This window comes from Hippopotamus amphibius, chromosome 4 (genome assembly GCF_030028045.1).
Source record: "Hippopotamus amphibius kiboko isolate mHipAmp2 chromosome 4, mHipAmp2.hap2, whole genome shotgun sequence".
Taxonomy (NCBI): Eukaryota; Metazoa; Chordata; class Mammalia; order Artiodactyla; family Hippopotamidae; genus Hippopotamus; species Hippopotamus amphibius.
Genome location: NC_080189.1, coordinates 17,071,123 through 17,094,759, shown reverse-complemented (window position 1 = coordinate 17,094,759; position 23,637 = coordinate 17,071,123). Strand labels below are relative to the sequence as shown.

The window sequence follows — 23,637 nt, the reverse complement described above, 5'->3', positions numbered from 1 at the left end:
ACCGGTTATCATAAAAAAGCTAGTGTGGCTAGAGTAGTATTACTCAATGTAGACTCCAAGACAGGAAGAATTAACAAAATAAAGAGAGATATTTCATAATTAGAAAAAATACCTACTAATCTAGAAGACAATAACAAATGGGCTTACATATAATAAAATTTCAAAAGACATGAATCTCTCACTGAAAGAACTAAAGAAAAAAAAACAGACCAATCCAGAATCATAATCTAAGGCTTTAACCACTTTAACTGGTATAAGTAGAAAAAAAATCACTATGAATGAACTTGACTTGATACTAAAACCTAACAAAGACAATACAAGAAACTGTAGACTAACACTCCTGATGAACATAAACATAAAATTTTTTTAAAATTTTAGTAAATCAAATCCAGTAAATATAAACCAAAAGCTAATAAATCATAACTAGTGGTGTTTATTCCAGGATGCAAGGCTGTTTTAACAGCTGAATACCAACGTATTTCACTGCATTAGCAGAATTACCAGAAAAATGGAGAAAAATCATGGGATTATCTCAACAGATGCTGTAAAAAAACCTGAATCAAATCCAACACTATTTCCTGATAAAATAATGATGCACTAAAGTTAGAAAATTGCTGTAATAGTTTTGTTCTTCTTTTTCTCTTTAATGGGCATATAAAAGTTACCTAAGTATGTTTAGAGACTTCAAGGAAAGCTTCCAGAAGAGACTAATTTTGAGTTTAGTCTCAAATAACAGATTAGGTTAGAGAAAGAAGAACATTCAGGCAAAGGCCTGCAGGTTTGAGTAAGTGTGATATATTCCAGGAATCAACGATCGGTTAAAAATTGCTCAGGCATCAGTGAAAAAAGTTGAGAAATAGAAAAGAAACTAAGTGATGGAAGAGACTAATCTTGATGTTTCTTGCTTGTCGTATATAAGGGTCACGTGAGAGATGCAATGATGTTTTACTCTAGGAAATATGGAGCTATGAAGAATTTTGAGCAAAGGAGGACCATGATCAGCTGTGAATCAGAGAGCACTCAGCAATCGGCAAGCAGAGCGAACGGAGGAGGATGTGAGCCTAGACTCGGGGAGGCTTAGAGGACAGTTGACACAATCCAGGTGAGACATGGATAAGACTTAAACTGTGACACTGGAAAGGGGATAGAGAGAAGAGAGAAAAAAGTTATTTAAGGCATAAAATCTATGGGACTTATCACATTAACTGAATATACTATAGAAGGAGAACTCTAGGACATCTCCCAGATTCTAATTTTCAATCCAGAGGTAGGTGCCAACATAGAGAATATGATTTTAAACAGTTTCATAAGTAATACACACTCAGATCTATCCTAAGAACAGAATTCTCAGCAACTGACATATATTTAATGTCAGAATATATATGATATATATATACATACATATATATACACACACACATGCATATATATATAGTTAATACGAGGATGAGTCAACAGAGGGGTAAGAGGCAAGCAAAGGAAGTTGAATCATGGAAACCAAACAAACAGGAATTTTCGAGAAGTAAGAAATGATTAACAGGGTCAAATTCCATACGTAGGTGCCTCTGGGAGTTAGCAATAAGGAATCACTGGTAACCTTAATGAGGTATATTTTAGTAAAACTGTGAAGTTAAAGAAAAAGCACATGGCTGCTTCTGAAACAATCATTAAGTTAACATTAGTTTAGAGACTGTTTCTTGGCCAGTGGGTATCTGTATGATTTGGCCAAGTTATTACCTTAGAAGAGCCTAATAAATATTCAATCTGACGTAACGAAAGGCTCTGAGAACGGCTGCAGTGTCATGGAAAAGACTGTCCAAGAGTCAAGGGACCACGTGCCTGCTCGGGGAACTGCTGTGATTCAAAAGGACGGCAAAGACGATGACGTGTCAGAAATAGAATCCCATGGGATTCTTTCAGGTAATTTGGATTAAAGAAAGGAATCTTTTACTCATAAAAGAATAAGAGAAATAAGACACCATCTCACTGCTTTTGGTTGCGATTCAAAGTGTGTTCGGCACTGGATACTTTGTGTTTTTATAAAACTCTAAGCCTGTCTTCTGAACCACTTGCACGACTCTACAGAAAGTACTACTCTAAGGACCAGCAGCAGCAGCAGCATCTGGGAGCTTGTTAGAAATGCAGGCTGTCAAGTCCCACTCCAGACCTTCTGAACTAGAATATTCATCCTAACAAAGTCAAGATCCCCAGGTGATACTGAAAATTTGATAAACACTTCTTCTTGATAAACCATAATTTCTCTAGAAATAAAAAATTAAATATTTGCAAATTATTTGATTACTCATTTAAATTATTTATCGTCCAATTTCTTCCAATAATTTCAAGGTACCTTTTAAAATATACACATTCTAGAAAGATTAAAAAATAAAAGTAAAGAAAAAGGCAAAGGGAAAATAAGAGTAGGGAAAGATAGTAGCCATCATGGATTAAAGACTTTGCTCTGAGATTTATCTTTTATCCTCCCAATGACATTAGAAAAGAGTCAACATTACTCCAGTTTCACAGGTGAGTAAAACATAAGTTAAGGTAACTTGTCCAAGATCACAAAGTGTTAGAAGTAGAGTTTGTAAGTCAACTATACTTCAATTAAAAAAAAAAAAGGAGAATTTGTACCTAGACACAGATCTAACCAAATTAGATCTGTGCTCTTAAACACAAAGTTGAATAGAGAGGTTAAAATATAAAATGTCTGTGATATACTCTTGTATACTAATAATTTACCAACATTTGGCTCTACACTTTCTACAAGCTGATGTGGAGAGAGAATACAAGAACAAGATCCACATCTGTATTTAATTCTCTGCCCATTAGAATGCTATTTGTGTAGTAGAGGAGAGCTACCACTACTTTTTAGAGGAGCTATACATCCTTTTAAAATGTGAATTATGTAAAACCTCTAGATTACATTTTCTCACTTTGCAGGAATTTTTGAATACACTTAGTGACAGTCTAAAAATGAATGACTTGAAGGCAAATAATTTCCAAAAGCAAAATTACAAATAATTTCCAATTCCCCCAAAATGTGTGTGTATGGAAACAGACAGATGTGTAAATCTGCATAGAGAGATATAGATACATATCTCCTGCAACGATACTAGAAATCCTTGTCTTTAATATAGGTACCAAAGTGGATGGAAATGCCTGACTTCAGAGCTCCTAGTTTTCTCCTCTGTCTGTAGTTTAGGCCCTTTGCTAGGTTAGGATGGAACAGGAAAGACCAAAGAGCCTGAAGGTTAGTCACCCTCTCTACGCACTCACCCCCAACCATGAGGGATGTAAAATCCCTTCCTACACAGTTCCCACACTGCTAGGAAGTGTCCCAATGGGTACTAAGCCACCTCAAGGTAAAGATGTGATGTGTGTTTTCTTGGTTTAGCTTGCAAAGGCTGGGTTATTAATGCTTGGTTCTATACCAGGAACAAAGCGCAAGAATAATCAAACAATTGCCCAGGAAGCCATTTGGATTGAAGTTAGCCTCTCCTTCAAGAACGGAAGAGCTGAGACTTGCCAGCTTTGATTTGCACGCCTTTCAGCTACTATTTCCAGCCAATTCAGTTCATACAACTCCAGCTTTCATTTAGAGTTGAGCTCATTGACTAAAAAAATAAAGAAGAACGGGGGAAAAAAAAACAGAAAAACAAGAAAAGAAATCAAGGAAAGGCTTAATTGATTATGCAGAGTGTTGCTTTGGGAAAGAGGAAAATCTTGTTAGAAGCCTGGCAAATTCACTTCATTAGGGACCCAGTGACATCTTCCAAAACCAGAACATTACATCAGGTTAGTTTAAAACATCAAGTGACCTTGTAGTTTGGTAGGAATACCTCATCCCCATTCATTCTGTCTGCCTCATTCTTTGCGTTCTTCATCATATTTTATCAATGGTGAAAAGTTTGCTACTAAAAAATATGCTGAAAGAGATGTAACATTGGAAACTAGCAACATTAAAATCAGGGATTGTGATTCTGCTCACTCGCCTTGTCCTCTAAAAGCCCACTTTCTGTTTCTGCTTATATGGTTATTTTCACCTCATTTCCATATCCTCCTCTCTCATACACATAGTTCCTTCCACTCCTTTCATCTAATGATTCACTGAATGCACAGTAGGTAAACGAATGTGGACATGAGTATCAGATCTCATGATGGTTCATGAGAATGTGTTGCTTCTTGTCCCTTCAGAGATCTGTGAAGTCCTTCTGCATGGTTTCCATGTCAAATAAGGAGATTGTTGATTTTTTTTTTCCCTTTTTTGGAAGCATCAAATGCCCCACTTACTGAACTCCCTCCTTTCCAGAAATAATTAGCCTGAGGGCTAAAACTACCATTGAAATTTATAAAAGAGTAACAAAGAGATCAAAATGGTTCCTTCACACCAAATAAACCTTATTTAGTTGTGTGAGAAAGTGGCTAATAATAGTGATCTTATGGCCATAGAGTATCCTGGTTTCAAGAAATTTTGACACATTCTGAAAACACATCTCTTGAGTAAGACCATGAAGTTCCAGTCAGGCAATAACATCGTGAGGTGGCTACACTGTGATATAACTACCTATTCACCAGAGAGAGCTCATATCGAAAGAGAAAAAAATCTAAAATCAGTAATTTAATCTTCCATCTCAAAAATCCAGAAAAAAATTCAAGTCCAAATTAAAAAAGGTAGGAAATAATCAGGATCAGACTAGAAACTGACAAATAGAAAAGAGAAAAATAGTAGAGGAAGTCAATGAGATGCCCACAAGAAATTCACAGAAGATTCTCTCTTTAACACTGTTCTGTAAAAATTCGTGCTAATACTAGGAATGGAAACATGAAAGGATCCTAGTTAATGTGCAGGCTACTTAAAATTAGGGGGCTATCAAAAAATTACACTGATGATAAATTCGATTAATTCTGTTCTCAATGGATGACAATGTTGACTTGAAATAAATGAATTAAAATCTAACAATGATAACTGGAAAGTCCTGCATTTGAATGTATTTAAATTAATAACTTAAGCAATAGGCAATAACTTGCTTCACAGTGGTTCACAGGATACAGTGAAGGGTTTACTGGACCGCAAGCTTTATATATACAAATGGTAAATATAGGTGGAAAAACGAAGCTAATGAGCAATCAGTACATTCTATTTTTAAGAATTTCAAACAATTAGAAAATTCTTCCTTATATGACCTGGAATCTATCCACTGTAAATTTCATTTAATTTTTCTCAGAGGTAAGTGAGGTGAATTGCTGGCAACTCTTACAAAGACAATAGGATACAAAATTAACTCTGATTATGTCTAACATGATGATGACAGCAGGGAACAACACAAATAGATTAGAGATTATTACCTTGCAGCTGCAAATTTTAACTAGATTTAAAGTAGTTGCTAACCTAGATCATATTATTTCTTTTAAACTATACAATAATCTTGTTTTACTGGCAAATATAATAAATCCAGAAATTTCATATATCTAAAAAACTTTCTATACATCTTTCAATCTCCATACTTAGTAACTACCTAGGTACTCAGCAAATATTTACTGAATGAATAAATGAATAAAATTTAAAAGACTGACCAGCCAAACCCAATGAAACAGTATCACATAGTTGCTACCCTTCGGATAGCGATCATTATCTTTCGACTTTCATGTATAATTCTGCAGGTTTAGCTATTTGGTTTTCAGTAAATTAGAAGGAAGAAAATAAGTGCTATCACCAAGTTTATCAGTATCAGCATCATGATAAAGGAAAATGTGGGAAAATTATTTTTAAAAACTCATATGTACACATGGGTCATTTAGGATAGACTCAAACAGCCCTCAACAACTCAGTTTTCCCTGAATGGAGCACCCAGATGTCTCAGTATTGATATCTGCAAGACAGCTAAGATCATCAATGCAACTTAAGTTACTAGCTTCCAGCAATTCTTATTTTCACCTCAGTTATCATAACACCTCAGAGCTGTAGAATGAGGGCGTCGTATCTAATTTATGGACATTTAAATCAAATGAACACAAAAGAAAGTGAATCAGGAGAAACTGAGACCAGTCTCCTCCTCGAGGGTAAAGATGTTGTTTTCCACTTAATCACTCCCTCAGACTGAACAAATTGATGGTGTGAATGTATACAACATACTAGGCACCAGGCTGGGTGATGCAAATGTAGAGATAAGGCAACTTTCTTTAGAAAACAGACACTTAAACAAACTGGAGGAGCATTTTCAGAATGAGTTAAAAATTGAAAGGTCTGATATGTTTAAAATACCACATACAGTATAAGGTATTAAATTTTTTCCTTTAAAGCACTTTTCATTTTAAAGCACTAATTAGACTAAATAACCATTAACTACTTTTCAAGCCCAAAATGGTATGATTCTATCTTGTTCAATTCTGCAAAATCACTGTGGGATAAACAGTAGCAGGCACTGTTAATCTGCAGTTAATAGACTATGAAATTGAAGATTTAATAGATTACAAAACTTACCCCAAATCACACAGCTAGTTAGTAGTGAAGCCAGATAAGAAGGTGACTTGATTTGAATCCTAATTAATTATTCAATTTATTATATAATAGGTCTCATCCATGTTTTACGACAGGAAATCACCAGTTATCCCATCTCCTGCTTGAAATTTCATTCTAGTGGCATGTTTACAAAGGAGCATACTGATTAAACAAGACTTGCTCCCCATATAGTATAATAGTTGCTGTTCTGCTAGTAAAGTTTTTTTCTCTCCTCTCTTGACATTCCACAGTCACAATGTGTGAACGAATTCACTGTTAATCTCTACTTACAGTGCTTCTTTTAAATAACTGCTGTTTCCAGAGGACTTATAACAAGGAGTTTATGAATTACCAAATGTAAAGCTTGTCAGCTATCTTTGGGTTGACATGGAGTTCCTTTCTGCTTAGGATGTGATCTAAGTACAAACAAATGTACATTTTTTCAGAGAATTTTAGAAAGAGGTGTGACCTTAAATTGACCCTTCAGCTCCTAATCCATCAGCTAGAATTTATTTAATGTTGTCATGTGCAAGACTCTGTGGATATATATATATTATATATAAAATATATGTATAATATATGACCCTTATCCATAAAGAAGTTAAACTAAAACTTGAAGGTTTTCATGAAAATCTAAATGCAGCTCCTTTGCTCAATATTACAAACTTTCTCATAGAATTAAAAGCCTTATACTGTATGTGCTTCTCAAAATGCTTACCATGCGGTCCACTCTGGAGCCAGGGAGATCTAGATGATTTCTTTTCTTTACTACATTTTTCCAAATTATAAAAGGTGCATATGATAATTATTATCAACTGTGGACTCTCCCCACAGAAGACCAAGCAGAAAAATCTATTTACTAAGCAAAGCTAATTTTACTAAATCTACTACAGTAAGGAAGATAAAACCTTGGCCACATCTCAGTGTCTCAGAAGGAGTAGATTCGGGAAGATATTTATGGTTTGGGGGATCTGGTCTCAAGCAGTTGAAGTCGAATCTTTCAAGGCAAGGAATTGACTAGGATTGAGTAAAATTCATAATATAAAGGTTTAGTGAAGCAAAGGTCATAAAGTGAGTCTTGATAAGTGAACTGTTGTTTAGTAAGCAAACTGTTTACCCAGGTGAGCAGTTTATTACTCTAATGGGAGAACCATTTGCCCAGAAAAGTAAACTATGTGTTTGGATATATTGGCTTTCAGGAATTTTATGAAGCAACAAAGTTATGACTTGGTTTTATAGCCCTATCTTCCTGGCCAAATAATTCCTAGAAATATGGGATAACTCAGAAGGACTACCTGGCTTCATTCTCAGGGTTGCTCCTCACTTCCCAGTTCACTTATATGTTAAGTATGATTTGTGATTATTGTTTATACTTTAAAGGATATTTGACCACATTCTAGGGGCCTCCAATGAAAATCAGTATATTTAATTTAGTGTTGTGACCTAAAAATCAGGAATAAATATTTGCACAGAGATGGAAAGAAATGTTTATTTGAGGAAAACAAAATTTTCATTGCAGTTTGGAAAGTTTAGACCTATCACCTCTCAAGAAAACTAAAAATGAATGTAATATATTCATTAATACTGATAGTATTAAGGGATATCATTTCAGTAACAGCACCAAAACAGCAGAATCGGCCCTTCTGCTGGATGGGGTATTAATTTAAAAGAAAAGAAAATAATATAAATCTGCACTTCCTTTTGCTTTCCTCCCCACTGAAACAAATTGAGATTACTATCTATTTTGCACTTAAATTCAGGTGCTATACTAAAGCTTTGTACAAACAAATTCTTTTTTTTTTTTAAAGCTCTTTATTGGTATATAATTGCTTTACACAGTTGTGCCAGTTTTTGAGGCACACCAAAGTGAATCAGCTGTATTTATACATATATCCATATCCCCTCACTCCCACGACTCCCTCCTGCCCTCCCTATCCTGGCGCTCTAAGTCTTCACACATCATCGAGTTTATCTCCGTGTGTTATGCAGCAACTTCCCACTAGCTATCTATTTTACATTTGGTAGTGTATATATGTCAATGGTACTCTCTCACTTCATCCCAGCTTCCCCTTCGTCCCCCACCCTGTGTCCTCAAGTCTGCTGTCTACATCTGCATCTTTATTCTTGCCCTGTCACTGGGTTCATCGGTACCATTTTTTTAGATTCCATATATATATGATTTAGCATACGGTATTTGTTTTTCTCTTTCTGACTTACTTCGCTCTGTATGAGAGTCTCTAGGTCTATCCACCTCATTACAAATAACTCAATTTCATTCCTTTTTATGGCTGAGTAATATTCCACTGTATATATTTGCCACGTCTTCTTTATCCATTCATCTGTTGATGGGCATTTAGGTTGCTTCCATGTCCTGGCTATTGTAAATAGTGCTGCAATAAACATTATTGTACATGTTTCTTTTTGGATTATGGTTTTTTTCTGGGTATATGCCCAGCAGTGGGATTGCTGGGTCATATGGTAGTTCCATTTTTAGTTTTTTCAGGAACCTCCAAACTGTTTTCCATAGTGACTGCACCAACTTACATTCCCACCAACAGTGCAGGAGAGTTCCCTTTTCTCCACAGCCTTTCCAGCATTTATTGTTTCTAGATTTTTGATGATGGCCATTCTGACCAGTGTGAGGTGATACCTCATTGTGGCTTTGACTTGCATCTCTCTAATGATTGGTGATGTTGAGCATCTTTTCATGTGTTTGTTGGCCATCTGCATGTCTTCTTTGGAGAAATGCCTATTCAGGTTTTCCGCCCATTTGTGTACACACATGTTCTTATTTAATAGTTACAAAGACTTTGCAAAACAGGTGGTATTATCACCATTTTACAAGTAGAAAAAAAAAACAGAATCAAACAGGTTAAGCATCTTACCCAATTCATACAGGTCTTGTTAGAAACATGAACTTTGCATATCTGATTTCTAAGAGGAGGTTAACATGACTGTCACTGTGAAATCAGAACCTCGGTAATGAAATGGGATCTCCCAGCTTTCTATCAATAGAACTTGGATCTACTAATGCCTTTCACACTGGAGGGTCTGTTTTTTTCAGAAAGAGCAGTCGTTTAAATCATTGGAAAAGAAGAACCTTGGATTTTGGGGGTATGGCAAACAGAATTCTAAGCTGTCCCCAAGATTCCTGGGCCCTGCTGTACACATACCTTCTCCTAATTACTCAAGCAAACATGAAGTGTTGCTATACAGGGATTTCACAGATGCAGTTAGATCCCAAATCAATGACCTTAACATAGGGAGATTATCTGAGTAGGCCTGACCTAACCACAGGAGGCCACTAAATTTGGGTCATGCGAGCAAAGACAGGGGATGTGTGAGAGGGATTTGGCACAAGGAACATCCTTCTGCTGGCTTTGAGATGGACGGGTCACGTGCCAAGGAGAGTGGGTGGCCTCTAGGAGGCCAGTGGCCCCCAGCTGAGAGCCAGCAAGGAAGTGGGGACTTCAGTCCTACAACTACAAGGAACTGAAGAAGACTAATAACTTGAATGAGCTTGGAAGCAAATTCTTCCTCAAATCCTCCAGAAAGAAACACAGCCCAGCCAAACCTCGATTTCGGTCTCAAGAACATGAGCAGAGAACCTAGCCACCATGCCCAAACTTCTAACCTACAGACCTGTGAGCTAGTAAACAGGTGTTGCTTTAAATTTACAGTAATTTGTCACACTCTGCTACAGAGAACAAAACAAGGGGCTAAACACTTTCATAAGGCAAGCGTTAACCTGTGACTAGGACTTTAATGGGTACTTCAGTTAGCTTGAAAATAAGCTTATCTATTAATAGTCTAATCAATTTTCTACAAACTAAGAAGTAAATTGCAGGTTCTTCAAATTCCTCTGGTCATCTAATCATGTGGACTTATAAATAATAATAGGAATAGGAACAATAAGTAAATACTGCTTTAGAGTTCAATGTACTTCATTATATCCTTTAAGCCTTATTATAACCCAATGGAGTATACAAATAGTAATTGACAGTATCTCTTCTTGTAGTACAAGAATGCAGAAGAGGTAAGTTACCAACTGAAGATCAATCACAAAAATTTGGGGGTACAAAGGGGTGGCCAAAAGGTGACAATCAAAATCTTCTGATTTCTCTCAAAACCACATTTTTCCTCTGGCTGACTTAAAATACTTTGGCAAAACAAAGGAGTTATGTCCCCCCTCCAACTCTCTTCCTATCTCAAGAAATAAAAGAATAAATAATTTTATATTTGAAATAATTGATTTACTCCCCACATCAAATTTTCCTACTCTTCACACAATGTGAGCTTTTAAAACTTTTATTTTTATGTTTTAACAAATACTTTAAAAACATGCAAACTAATTTTGTAAAAGTTTGAACTAAGCTGCAAAATAGCATGCATGTTAATGGAAAATTGTCAGTACCCAATATGGGTTCATTAAATACATCTATCCAATGGAATTCTATGTAGCCATTAAAATGTGATCTATCATTATCCACATGAAAAGTTGTGATATATATTTATTTACCTCAGAAGTTGCTGATTCCATTTATACACTACAATCCCATTTATTTAAAAAAAATGTACATATGCACACACGTATAATATACCAAATTTTTGACTGAGGTCTTGTGGAATTTTAATTTTCTTTTAATGCTTTCTAGATTTTCTGCATTCCTTATAAGTATTATATTTTATGGTATATTTTTGCCTTCCAAAAAATACACTAAAGTCATTTTCATTTTACAAAATAATTTGATCCAAACTCTCAACCTAGTCACATCAAAGCAATGTAGTTACTACTAAATATCCAGAGTCTATACGAAGGTTGAGAATTAAATATGGGGCGAGGTGCTCATCTTTATCAGATCACTCCTCATTCCCATTAATGTAGCTGGGCACACACCCGTACTTCACAGGCTCAGCATCTACATCTCCATGACCAACACCTACAAATCCCTGACTGTTCCTGACCACCAGTTTTGTTTTGAGTTACAAGTGCCAATTAACTCTCCAAATAACATCCTACACCTGGCCAGGTACTCTGAGCAAAGAAACAGTCCCTGACTCTTTTGTATGGCTCCAATTAAAGTAAATTGAAGGGAATTTTCTTCCTTCACTTTCTCTTTCACAGGCTGTGAAAATGTCAGACTCTTTTTAAATGGAGCTTCCAATCAGAGTTGCTGAAACGTATAAATTTCCAGCCAAAGGCAGTGGATAAAAATGACTGTGAGTTCTTTTGACACACTTGAAAAGTAGGTGTAACTTGGCCAGCATTTCAACTGCCCTCTCTTATTGGGATTACGTCCTTTGGCATCCACCTCTAGAGACCTAATGTCATTCACTCCCTGTGTCCCTTTGTGTCTGGGGAGTAAAACTAGGATTCTAATAAAGCATGAGGACCTTTGGCTCTTTGGCTGGCTCTGAACCAAAGAACATGCACATAAATTTTGTAGTTTTCCATTGCCATCACTGGAAAATAGTCTATTTAGGGTCAAGTGGGTAAGTTTTGGTGGGATCATCTTCAAGAAGAGAAAAATAAGTAATTAAAATGTGGAATAAAACAATATTTTAACACTTAAAAAGAAAAAAAAATGAATCCTTAGTCCTAACACCTTAACAAAATTGTTTTAATTTTTAATTGCCTTTAATACTTTCCTCATCTTCATATTTATTTTTACATAGTCACTCATGATACTCACAATTTTGCTTGCTGTACTCAAAACTTAACAAGTCATAAGGCTTTTTTTTTAATACTTCTTTGCTATGTTTTAACTTCTATTTTTAATGGCTGCAGAATTCCTACCAAATACTACAGTTTGATATGCCAAATGTTTCTTCCCTTTCCACCAATTCCCCAAAATGAAGATTCTTACCTAAATGTTAGGCAAAAATATGCAAGTAGCAAAGCCCTATCCTGCAGCCCACTTCCCTCAGACTAACTCTTCCCCACGTCACCTTCAGGGGAGATTTCCTTTCCTGGAGCTATTCCTGGTTCTATAAACGGGTAAACATAAACCGGGTCTCTTGAGGAGCTCAACAACAGAGTTTGTTTAGGCCTAAAACTGCTTCACACCCAAGTCAACAGATAAGAGAGAAAAAGAAGCGTCCATAAATAGACATCCAGGAACCAGCTCCTCCTTTCTGGCTCCTGGGACTAGAAATAAGTAATTGAAACTGGTTTGTGCTGATATGGGGCAGGCATTCTTTACCCTCCCAAGCAGTATAACTCCTTACTGGGGAAAAAGCAAAATGCAAGCACCCCTAAATACCTTTACAAGCCATGAATCATAGAACGGATAAAGTTTCTGGGCCTGCATACTTGAAATGCTAGTAACTGAGTGGAATTAGTTGTGCAGGATGCTGAGGGAAGCTGGAAGTATTTTATCTAGGAAGTGGAGCTTTGCATGATTGTACAAGGCACAGCACCCTGAAGGAGGCAACTGATGTCCTGACCTTACTTTTTTCAACTGAATGATTTATTATGGAGAGAGATCATGCTAAGAAAGGTTAGAATAGTGAATCTTAAGTGTTGTTTTTATTAGATGTGATAACGGTATTGTGGCTAGAATTTTTAAAGAGCTTTTATCTTGGCATTTTCAGATGAAATAATAAAATGTCTAGGGTATGCTATAAAATACTTAAGGAAAAGAAAAGTTCTGGCATACCACCCAAGGAAAAAGAGTTCACAGAGCATGGTAAGTATATCTCAAGTCTACTCTTATAGATTTACTCACAGTTTGGTTGTTTTTTGTTTCCTTTTATTTCCTAGAAAGAAATAATACTCATATTTAGACCAATTTCAGGTATGGAAGAGCTTCCACATTTTAGGATTTAGCTGCAAACTGATTTTTGTTTGTTTGTTTTCTTGTCGTTGTCGTTAATAGCTTAGCCAAAGGGGGTTCTTCCTTCCAGCCATAGTTTCAGCGCTGAAGGTGGCTGCTTACGTCCTAAACGGGGTACTGATGGCCCATAAAGTGTCCCGGTACAAACCTTAACAATGCTCTCTCCCTCCAGCTGAACTCAAGCCCTCAGCAGAGCACACTGGGTGTGGATTTTACTACTCACTCTCCCCTGGGACACACACCCCTTTGCAGGACACAATTTTGCATTATGTTTCATGATGTGCAACAGTCTTGGTCCTAAAAATTCATGGTTTTTTTTTTTTTTTTTAATTTAGTCTCTGGCTGCTTTGCTTCGCAGTCAAGTATCTAGTCAGAAGCCAAATAAGGATCTCTTGCCCCCCACCAGGACATCTCTTGCCCCACCAAGGGAGTTTGGCCAGTTAATAAGTTTCTTTGCCATCTGCCCCAGCCTCCAGAAAACAGGCCAAGTTGCAGTTACTGAAAAGCCCATTATCTACTGTATCTTTGACTTCTCCTCAGTGCTTCTCGTTATGTGTCCTCGTGGTATTGCATATTAGTACATCATGGGGAAGGTGAGGAGACAAATAAAAACGTATCCCATTTCCATTAGCCAAACTGCTTGGATTGCCAATGAAGGTGAAGTAATTGTTTTGATCAAGTAGGTGTAGGATTAGATGTGAATGTCATATGTCTTGGCCATTGTTTCCTCTATTATAAGGCGGTTCAAAATTTTGCATTGGAGCTTATGCTTCCAGAGAGTTTGGCAAAAGCAGAAAATAGAAATAAATTAACCTGCTCTGGGTTATACGTCTGGTGATGGATGTTGGTGACTGAGTCAGTGGTACATCCCAACAATTCACACCTATCCCGTCTCACGCCACAGCCACCAGCCACACGGGGCTACTGAGCACATGAAATGTGGGTGGTCTGATTGAGATGCGCAATAAACGTATAGTATATGCCAGACTTTGAAGACTTAATATGAACAAAAAGGAATGTAAAAATATCTCACATATAGTTTTCTCATTCATTCCATCGATAATTCATTTACCCAAGAGTTGGACAGTGGACTAGTCATTAAAAATAGAGCAATGAATAACATAAGCTCAGTCCTGGCCCTCATGGAGCTTAAAGCCTATTAGATGTTATTCAAAATTGTCTTCCTTTATTGGTTGGCCTTGTGCATGAATACTCTGATTATACTTCCGATAGTCTCAAAACAGACACCACCGTAGTCCTGGTGCAATGTCAAGGGCAGGGATGTGCGCTGGGGTACTTCTCAACTGCCACCTGGCAAGGTGCCATTTCTCATTGCTCTGTCATTCAATAAAATAGCCACTTATTCCAGATGAATGTTTAAAATGTGACTAGTCAATTACAATGGGCGGTAAGTATAAAATACACACTGAATTTCAAAGACAGCATGAAAAAAATGTGTATAAAGTATCTCATTCATATTTTATATTGACTACATGGTGAAATGATAATACTTTGTATGTAGTGGATTAAATAAAATGTATTACTAAAATTAATTTCACCTGTTTCTTCTAACTTTTTAATGTGGTTACAAGAAAAATTAAGATTACCTATTGGCCCCCCTCATTATTTGTACTGGCCAGCACTTCTCTGTACTGATGTTTTCCACTCCTCCAGTGCAAATAGCCACACCAGATGGAGCCTTGCCCTCCAGAAACCTGAGGAACAGCTGATGGAGGAAGTTGAACCAAACTAGGGCACTAATAAGCTGCTGCAGCTTCTCTCTCTTTTCTTTTCTGTTTGAGGATTACCTGTACCTTTGAGTAATTCATGGACACAATCCAGACAGCTAGGCAGCATGATGCAATGCAAAGGCAGTAGCTGTTCATTAGAAAACCTTGTTTCTGCTGGCCTCAGAGTTCTTATTCACTTACTGAAAAATCAAGAGCAAATCACGAGACCTTGCAGAATCTCCATCTCTTTAGGTATAAATATAAAAATAATCTGGTCTCTCTATTTCAGATAGAATTGTACAAAGTGAGATAAACACATGCATAAGAAGCCGCCTGATACATTGTAAGCCGCACTGTCATCATCATCATTTAGAATAATGATCATAATAACAAACTTCCATAAGCAATCAAGAAAACTCTTGAGATGTAGAAGATTAAAATACCCTAATTCTGGGGAAATTCCAAAACCAGCAAAAATTCAAATAGAAATATTAAAACACAAATGTTTGAATCGTAAAACTGGCAGAGGAAGAGGCAAGGTGAGGGAATAGGGACTCCTAGTGGGGGCATGTAGAAGCGTAGGAGCAATTTGGTTTTGGAGCTCACGTCTCCATCAATTGCCTGATGCCAAGAGACCACTCTGATATGTGTTTTTCCGATGAACATTTTCTTATACATGCTACTGATTTAAAACAACAGCAAACTCACCCTATGCATATTGCGGCCAATCGTTTGAGTATTTCTGCAGGAGCAAAAGGTGGGCGGTAGGTTTCTGATTTCACACTGCCTAAGCTGAAGCTTGTTGAAACAGAGGGCGCTTTGTACAATTTCTGGCTGAGCAACACCAAGCACCACACCACTTAGCCCCAGATTGCACACCAGCGAGACATAAAGACAGGATTATTTTTCTAGGTATGTGAGCTGGTCCCAACATGCCTGGTCCCCATCAGACCCTGAAAATCAAGGCAGATCTGATAGCTTCAGAAGTCCTGGTTTGGCTGTGCTTGCTGTAGTCTGGGAAGCTTGTCGCAGTGTGGCTGTGGAGCTGTTTCATGCTTACTTGCCTGCACAAACAATTCAAAAGGAATCCCAAGTCAGAGCTAATTTTAACCAGTAAATACATCTTCCAGTGTGCATGACAAAGAGGTTGACTTCGTGAGGAAATGTATAGAACTGAAGGAAACGAACTTTGCTCAACAGAGCTTCCATAAGACATGGCCAGATAAATAATGTCGACGAATATTTTTTTAAAAGACATGTTATGAAATAACACATGATCTTTTCTTCCCACAGTATCTGTACCATCACTTTCCTCCAGAGTGGCTGGTCAGGTGAGCCTGGTTAAGTTTGGCTTAAGTTTGGTTTTGTGGTATGAAGGGGTATGGAACTTCACCCACATGAAGATGGAAAAGCCACAGAGGATATTTAAGATACAGTGAGTGAACTTGTCTGAATGGAATGGAGGTTTCACGTAGTGGCACAGAGAGGGCTCTCGCAGGAGGCAGATGCCACACGCACATGGATTCAGGGAGGAGAGTTTAATGAAAGCATTATTTACGATGATGTGAGAGGAGTTACGTGAAACCAAGGGGAGGGGTTGAAACATCCTGAGGTGAGCAGCAGGAAGATGCCACCACCTTTTGGTCTGAGGAGAAAGTGGAAGGAATCATTGTCAGACCCTCAAGAGAGCTCTAACTGCAGGAGACCACAGACCAAAGAGGATCAACCTCTGCAAACTCAGAAGACAGCCTAGACTCGTTTTTCCCTCGTGTTTGATCTCTTGACTGTGCCTCCATTGACCAAAGCCAACCAAAAGCCAGATGGCAAAGGAATCTGTTGATGTTTCCTATAAAGGTCAGCCCCCTGCTATTCAGGGCAGAACAGAAAATACTGGAGAGGGGAACTGAAGGGACGCATAGAACATATCCCAAAGAGCTGATAAGTTAGATCAAGAGGTTACTGTGGGGGAACTTCCCTGGTGGTCCAGTGGGTAAGACTCTGAGCTCCCAATGCAGGAGGCCCGGGTTCGATCCCTGGTCAGGGAACTAGATCCTGCATGCCACAACTAAGGAGTCCACATGCCACAACGAAGATCCCACGTGCCGCAACTAAGACCCTGCACAGCCTAAATTAATAAATATTAAAAAAAAAAAAAAGGATACCGTGGGGCTAGAAGCTTTCCTATGGTGGGCTGGGATGGAGAAGTGTTTATGTTTCCTGTCCACCCTACTTATCCCGCCACAAGTGTGCTCTGAATCCATTTCCTATTGTTCACATAACAGAAGTAGCTCACTCTGCAGGCAGCAAAAGAACTGTTACAAGCAGCTATTCTACAGACTTTCAACATGAAAGACCAAATCAAGGGCTAAGGAGCAAGAATGAACAAGAAATAGGCCTGTGGGCAACCTGAAGAGTGCAAAAAATAATTCTTAGATATAAAAACATTGTTTCTAATCTTGAGTTTTCGAAAATCCTGAGATTTGTGTTAATCCAAATTTTGATTAAATTTTGATTCAACTAATCCCAAATTCTATATTCATTAGCTGAGTAAGTATGCTTCAGATTTTATTTTTTCTGACTTAGCGATATATTGATCTGAACTGTCCAAAAGCTTTCTGAGTCTGAGTAGACATGAGACAGAAAAAGGTGTCCTACTTATTTAATACGGTAGATTCTTTACTATGACTTTTTTTTCAAATTTTCTGCTCCTTTTGTAGGTTTTAACATTAAAATGTTGGTAATTAAAGAGTTATCAACCTCTTATTATAATTCATGTTACTAAATACAAGGCCGCAGGGTGGCTGGCCACCGAGACACAGTGAGACCCGGTCAAAATTCTGTACACATTCTTGGTGGCTCAGCACACCGTATTGAGAACAGATTGTTTTCATAGAAGCCCTGCTTTATTCCTGCCCTGTTGCCCATAATTATTGTAAATCAGGACTATTTCCTGCCTTCCTGCCCAAAATAGCAGGAAGCATCCAACTCTTTCAACCCACTTTGCTCACAGGCACCACCTCTCTGCAGGGGTTAGGGTTCACTGCCAGGAATTTCAAAAGAGCTAACTCTGTTTTGGTTTCTTATCCAGAACTTAGCTTGTGCGCAAAGAAATGAAGCAAGATCTGTAATATATCCAGGGATTTAGAGAAATGGCACAGCTTCAGGCCTGGGTAATAGCCCCAAGCCCCTGGCAAGATAGAGCCCTTGCTCTTTTCCAGATTCATTGTGGGATCAGTTCCAGGTGAGACTTGGTGAGCTTGTGACTAATGGGAAACAACTGGAGAACTCTAGAGTGTCTTCTGAAATACTAAGAGCAAAGAGAATGTTCATTGCCCCTTGGAATTTAATACAAGATGGTGCTGAGCCTTCCTACATGCCTCCGCTATGGGTCCACGCTACTTGCTGGGGGCATTCACAGCCAGAACACTACTCATGGACAATATGTCTAGCCTCACATCCAGCCTTTGATAGCCCCTGAGGTCACTTTATTCAGGCATCCCAGTGGCCAGAATGAACTACTTCTAATAGTTAACACTAACTGCTATTTATTGCTTTATTGTTGTAGTTTCTCTCTCTCTCTCTTTTTTTTCTTTGGTTCTGGGCACAGAACTAAATGCTTTGGATGCTCTTATCTCCACTGCTCCTCACTATGGCCCCGCTAGCCATCACTGTTAACCCCACTGTACCAATGAGAATGCTGAGCTTTACAAAGATCAAGCCATAAGGAAAGGAGCTAGGGCCCAAACTAGGAGGTGCTGTACCATCCAGGGCAAAGTGCACCTTGGCCTGCACCTCAGAGAGGCCTCTGCGGGACACAGAATAGCATCATGCAGGACAAAAAGAAGTGTCACCACCAAATATGCTGCGCAGTCATCTCCAAAGAGGAGGCAGACATTGTTAGTATTACTAAAATCTTGCTCTGGTATAAAAGACACACTCCCATCAAATATACCACCTTTGACCTTGGACAGAGAACCTTCCCTGACTCCTCATCCCTGTTTCTGCCCTTGTGAGAGGAACAGATGTCAAGAAACACTACCCTTCTATTTCTAACTTCTCTGCCTGAGAATCAGCCCTGAAGAACTGAATGTCTGACTCTTTTGTGAGAGACCCTTTCCTGACCCTAGAATCATAGAGGCCCCCAAGTAAAAGGTACTCTTTACTTAAAAGGCCAGAGAAGCCCTAAATTCTTCCATGGGAGCCAAATCCTCAAAAATCGGGGCTAATCCTTTCATGGAGCACCCATGCCCTTTTACCTGAAATCTTGTGGGGGAGGCAACGTGGGGACCAAAGGCCTTAGGTGAGGTGACTGCCCCCTTCGAGATAGCAGTGTCACCTCTTCTCTTTTTAAAATTTGAATCCTCTTTCTTTCTTGATAGATGATAGATAGATAAATAGATAGATCATTAGTATTGCATTAAAATTCACTATTTAAACACTTTTATCTCTTTCATCCCGTTTGACTTAGAACATCGTGACCATCGGGGTGGTCATAGGGCCTAAGGCACTATGTGATCAACAGGATAATTTGGGAAGCATAAAAGCACATCAGCTATTTTAAATGTGCTCAACAATTTTCCCCTTATGTCCTCATGCATTTATTTTCATTAATATTTATTAAGTGTTTCATAGGTGTCAGTTATGGGGCTAGAGACCAGAGACTGAGAGCAAAATACGGCATGATACCTGCCCTCGAGGAGACCAGAACCTGGTAGAGGAAACTGACAAATAAACCAGCAAAGATAGGATATTGGAGCACTATGGAAACAGATGAGCAAGGATCTCACTCTTCTTGGGAGCCAGGGTGAGCTAGGGAAGGTGTTTCAGAGAGAGTAAAGCCTGGTGGACCCTGAAAGGGATGAACAGATATCAGCATGAGATGCTCTGATGTCAGAGACAAGGAGGCACTAGGTCCTGGCAGGCCTGCTCAGCACGGTCGGTCTCCTGACTCACAAAGAAGGACTGTGGGGCTTTGGAGAAGGTGTTGCAGTAAAAGCATGAAGGCAGATCTTCTCTGTGTCTCAGATTATCTTCACAGGGCTTTCATTTTTTTCCTGAATTCATCAGTTCAACCCCAAGGGATCATAACTCCAATTCCTGAGCCTTACCTTGCCCAGCTAAAGGTTCCATTTCCAAAATCCTATTCTAAATATAGCACAAAGTTTGTCTAACCTATTCCTGCCATGCTGTTAGGGATTAGCCCTTTTATAATTTAATCCTTCCACCTGTACCTTAAAACTGAATCCTCACTTGTTCCCCATTTTTAATGTTGTGCACATAGGCTCCTCAAGGATGTTTTGGATAATTGCAAAGGAGGAAGGCTGAGGTTCCAGAGAGAAAAAATATAAAAGGGATTGTACTGTATATGCTAAAAATGTAGCTTCTGCAATCACCACCCTTATATAACTAGAGTTTCCTAAACAATATCCTAAAGATTTGCAAAATGTGTCAGAGAGAGAAATGAACCATGGCAATTTGGAAAATAGAGTTTACGTGTGACAGTAAAGTACTCCTGCAATTAAAGGCTGACATGGGAAAGAAAACAGGAAGGGCAGAACCCTAAGTTATAGTGAGGAAGCCATGGGTGGTATAAAGAACACTGAAGATGGGGGATGCAGCAGGCTGTTTACAGAACCTTGACAATCAATGCCCACACATCCACCAGGAGAGAGAGAGAGCAGTGAGGGTTGTCACAGAGATGGAGGTGAACCAGCTCACCTAATGATTGGACTGGATGTTTGAAAGAGGGAGGAAGAGTGAGCATATAGGTCAATTCAGATAGATAAATAATAAATAGAAGGGTCCCAAGTTTCTCTGAAGGAGGCCAAAAATGGCTGAGAATTCTGTATATACCATCAACAGAAATGTACAACATGCCTACTTGGTGCAGAACACCATGTGTAACAGAAGTTTACATTTCGGATTCTCATGGAAAAGTACCAGTGAGTTCCCTGACAGGTGCAGAATAAACAGAATTCCAGGAACTCAGATTAAAACAGGCAAACATGAAAACAGTTTTCTTTTTCTTTGAACTCAACATGTTTTTTCAGTTACTATCATAATTTAAAAATATATCTTAGCATTTGAAGATCAAGACCTAACAAAGTAGAGGTAACCTGAAATGCTTTACTCTTAAGCATTTTTATTTTTTTTTTATTTTATTTTGCCACACGGGCTTAGTTGCTCCGCGGCATGTGGGATCTTCCTGGAGCTGGGATCGAACCCGTGACCTCTGCATTGGCAGGCGGATTCTTAACCACTGCGCCACCTAGGAAGCCCTGCTTTACTCTTGACTGTCAAAAACCCAGGGTAAGAGTCACAATGTTAATATATGTCCCTTTAAAATTCCAGTAATTTATTATTTTTGTTATTTCTTGGGTTTTCAAATAACACAGCTTAAAGGCATTCTTTTTAGAAATAAATATTATAAAAATCATTTCTGCGTAAAATAAAAATTATACAGAGATTTCAGAGAAGTCAATATAGGAACTTCCCTGGCGGTCCAGTGGTTAAGACTCCACACTTCCACTGCAGGGGGCACAGGTTCCATTCCTGGTTGGGGAAATAAGATCCCACATGCCCTGCAGTGCCGCCAAAGAATTAAAAAACTTTTAAAATCAATTTAAAAAAAGAGAAGTCAATATAATAAAGAAAGTAAAGCCTAAAATGTCCTTACATTTATTTGGTAATATATGATTTACGAAGAATGTTGTGCAGATTTTCTTATTTGATCCCAACCATTTTGTGAAGCCAGAGGGGCAATCTGTATTATCCCCATCCTCCAGAGGTGAAGCCTAGTCCTCAGAGAAGCTAAATGCCATGAAGAAGTTGACACAGCTAGTAAGAAACAAAGCAGAGGCAACATACCATGTCTGTTGGCCCTTAGTTACCAAAAGGCTCGAATATTCTTGGTATCGTAACACAATATTTAACGAACAGTGAAAGGAAGAATTTGGTTGCTTTTAAAATGAAAATTTACAGTTCTAGCCATCAGGAGAAATTCAGTGAAAAAAAAAAAAAACGAAACTCAGAATGGACTCAGATAAAGCAAAGAAGAATGGAAGTCAAAAATGGATGCAAAGAAGTTGAATTTACCACCACCAATGCCAAACATCACAAGAAGTTTTACTCAACCATCAGCACCCTCTCCCTCAAAGCACTTCTGGGTATGACCTCCAGATTAACATGTTTAATAAGGAATTTCACAAGGTATTCAGTAGTGTGGTTGCTGTCATTGACATGAAATTTTCTTAGGAAGAATGCAGTAGTGGACTCCAGCTTACACTTACTTGGTGCTTTTATCATTTTAAGCAATTTCCATTTGAATTATCTCATTTTATTTTCTTGGTAAGTTGTTGGAATATATAGCATGTGCTATTTAATGGTGGGACACAGTTGCATAAATATCTCAAAATAACTCAAAAAGTATATCAGTTCTGCTCTGTTCTCCCCACTCTCAATGTAAACTGTATGCAATTTAGTTCCTTCATGAAACAATAGCTATGACTTATATGGCCTCAGAGAGAAAGCACTTGATGTTCATGTTTATTCATTGTATAGTATTTATTGTAATCATACCAATAAGGCACTCTTTCTATGGGCCAGCTGCATGAGACATGGAAATAGCTTTGTTTCATAACACTCTCTTTGTATTTTTTTGCTGTTGTTATAATGGAATTTTGTTGTATATGGCTCTGAATTCTACTAAGTGCTTCAGACTTGAAGAGTTTGTTTGTAAGACTTATTCCTTCTTTGCTTTCCTTGCACTATGATAGGAGTTTTCAAAACAAGTCGCACAGCAGAATCATCAGTTAAGAAGCCCAGGAAGAATTTTAAAGTTTCCCAAGTGATTATGATGGGTTGCCAGATTTTAAAATGACTGTTCTACGGAACACCCTTTTATTTTATTATAGACTTAGGTTGAATGGCTATATTTTGAGAATTCCATCTGATGATTATCGTACTAGTAGAATGAAAGCCTTTCCCCAGACAAAACTAAAGCCTAAATACATGAAAACTTCTCTTAGCATGACTCTCCATTTGTATTAGGATCATTTGACAGAAACCAAGTAATATCCTAGATGTAAAAAGTACTTAAGATGACAAAAAAATTTTTAAACTCCCTTTGTTTAACATTCATTCTTTCCATACACAATTACTGAATACTGCTGAGGTTAGTGCCATGGGCATAAAGATGAAAAGAATGGAGACCCAGCCCTTAAAAAGTCAATGAAAAAATTACAATGGCATCCTGTTGTTAACCCATTCCTCATCACAATTATATTTGGGGCTGTTAAAATAGCACATGTGAATGAAAAAGCAAGCAAATATCACTCACTGAACTATGTCTATAGAATTTCTTGCAATTTATCCAGGAGACAATCACTAAGACACTAAAACAGACAAACTTAAGTGCATATGTAATGCCCAAAGGGCCAACAAATGGCCTGTCAAATGCTGATCTTGCAAAGTCTCTAGGAAGTAACAATACATTTAACATGTAGCATTACCCCTCTCCCCAAAAAAGCTTTGATGTGGCACAATAGTTTGCCACCTAATTAAATAGTTT

General features: G+C 38.0%; 1 protein-coding gene across 4 annotated transcripts in view; it reads right to left on the bottom strand.

Moving 5' to 3' along the window:
- PTN (pleiotrophin) overlaps window positions 1–23,637 on the bottom strand; it is a 96,310-nt gene that overhangs the window by 39,032 nt on the left and 33,641 nt on the right. The window lies entirely within an intron of this gene.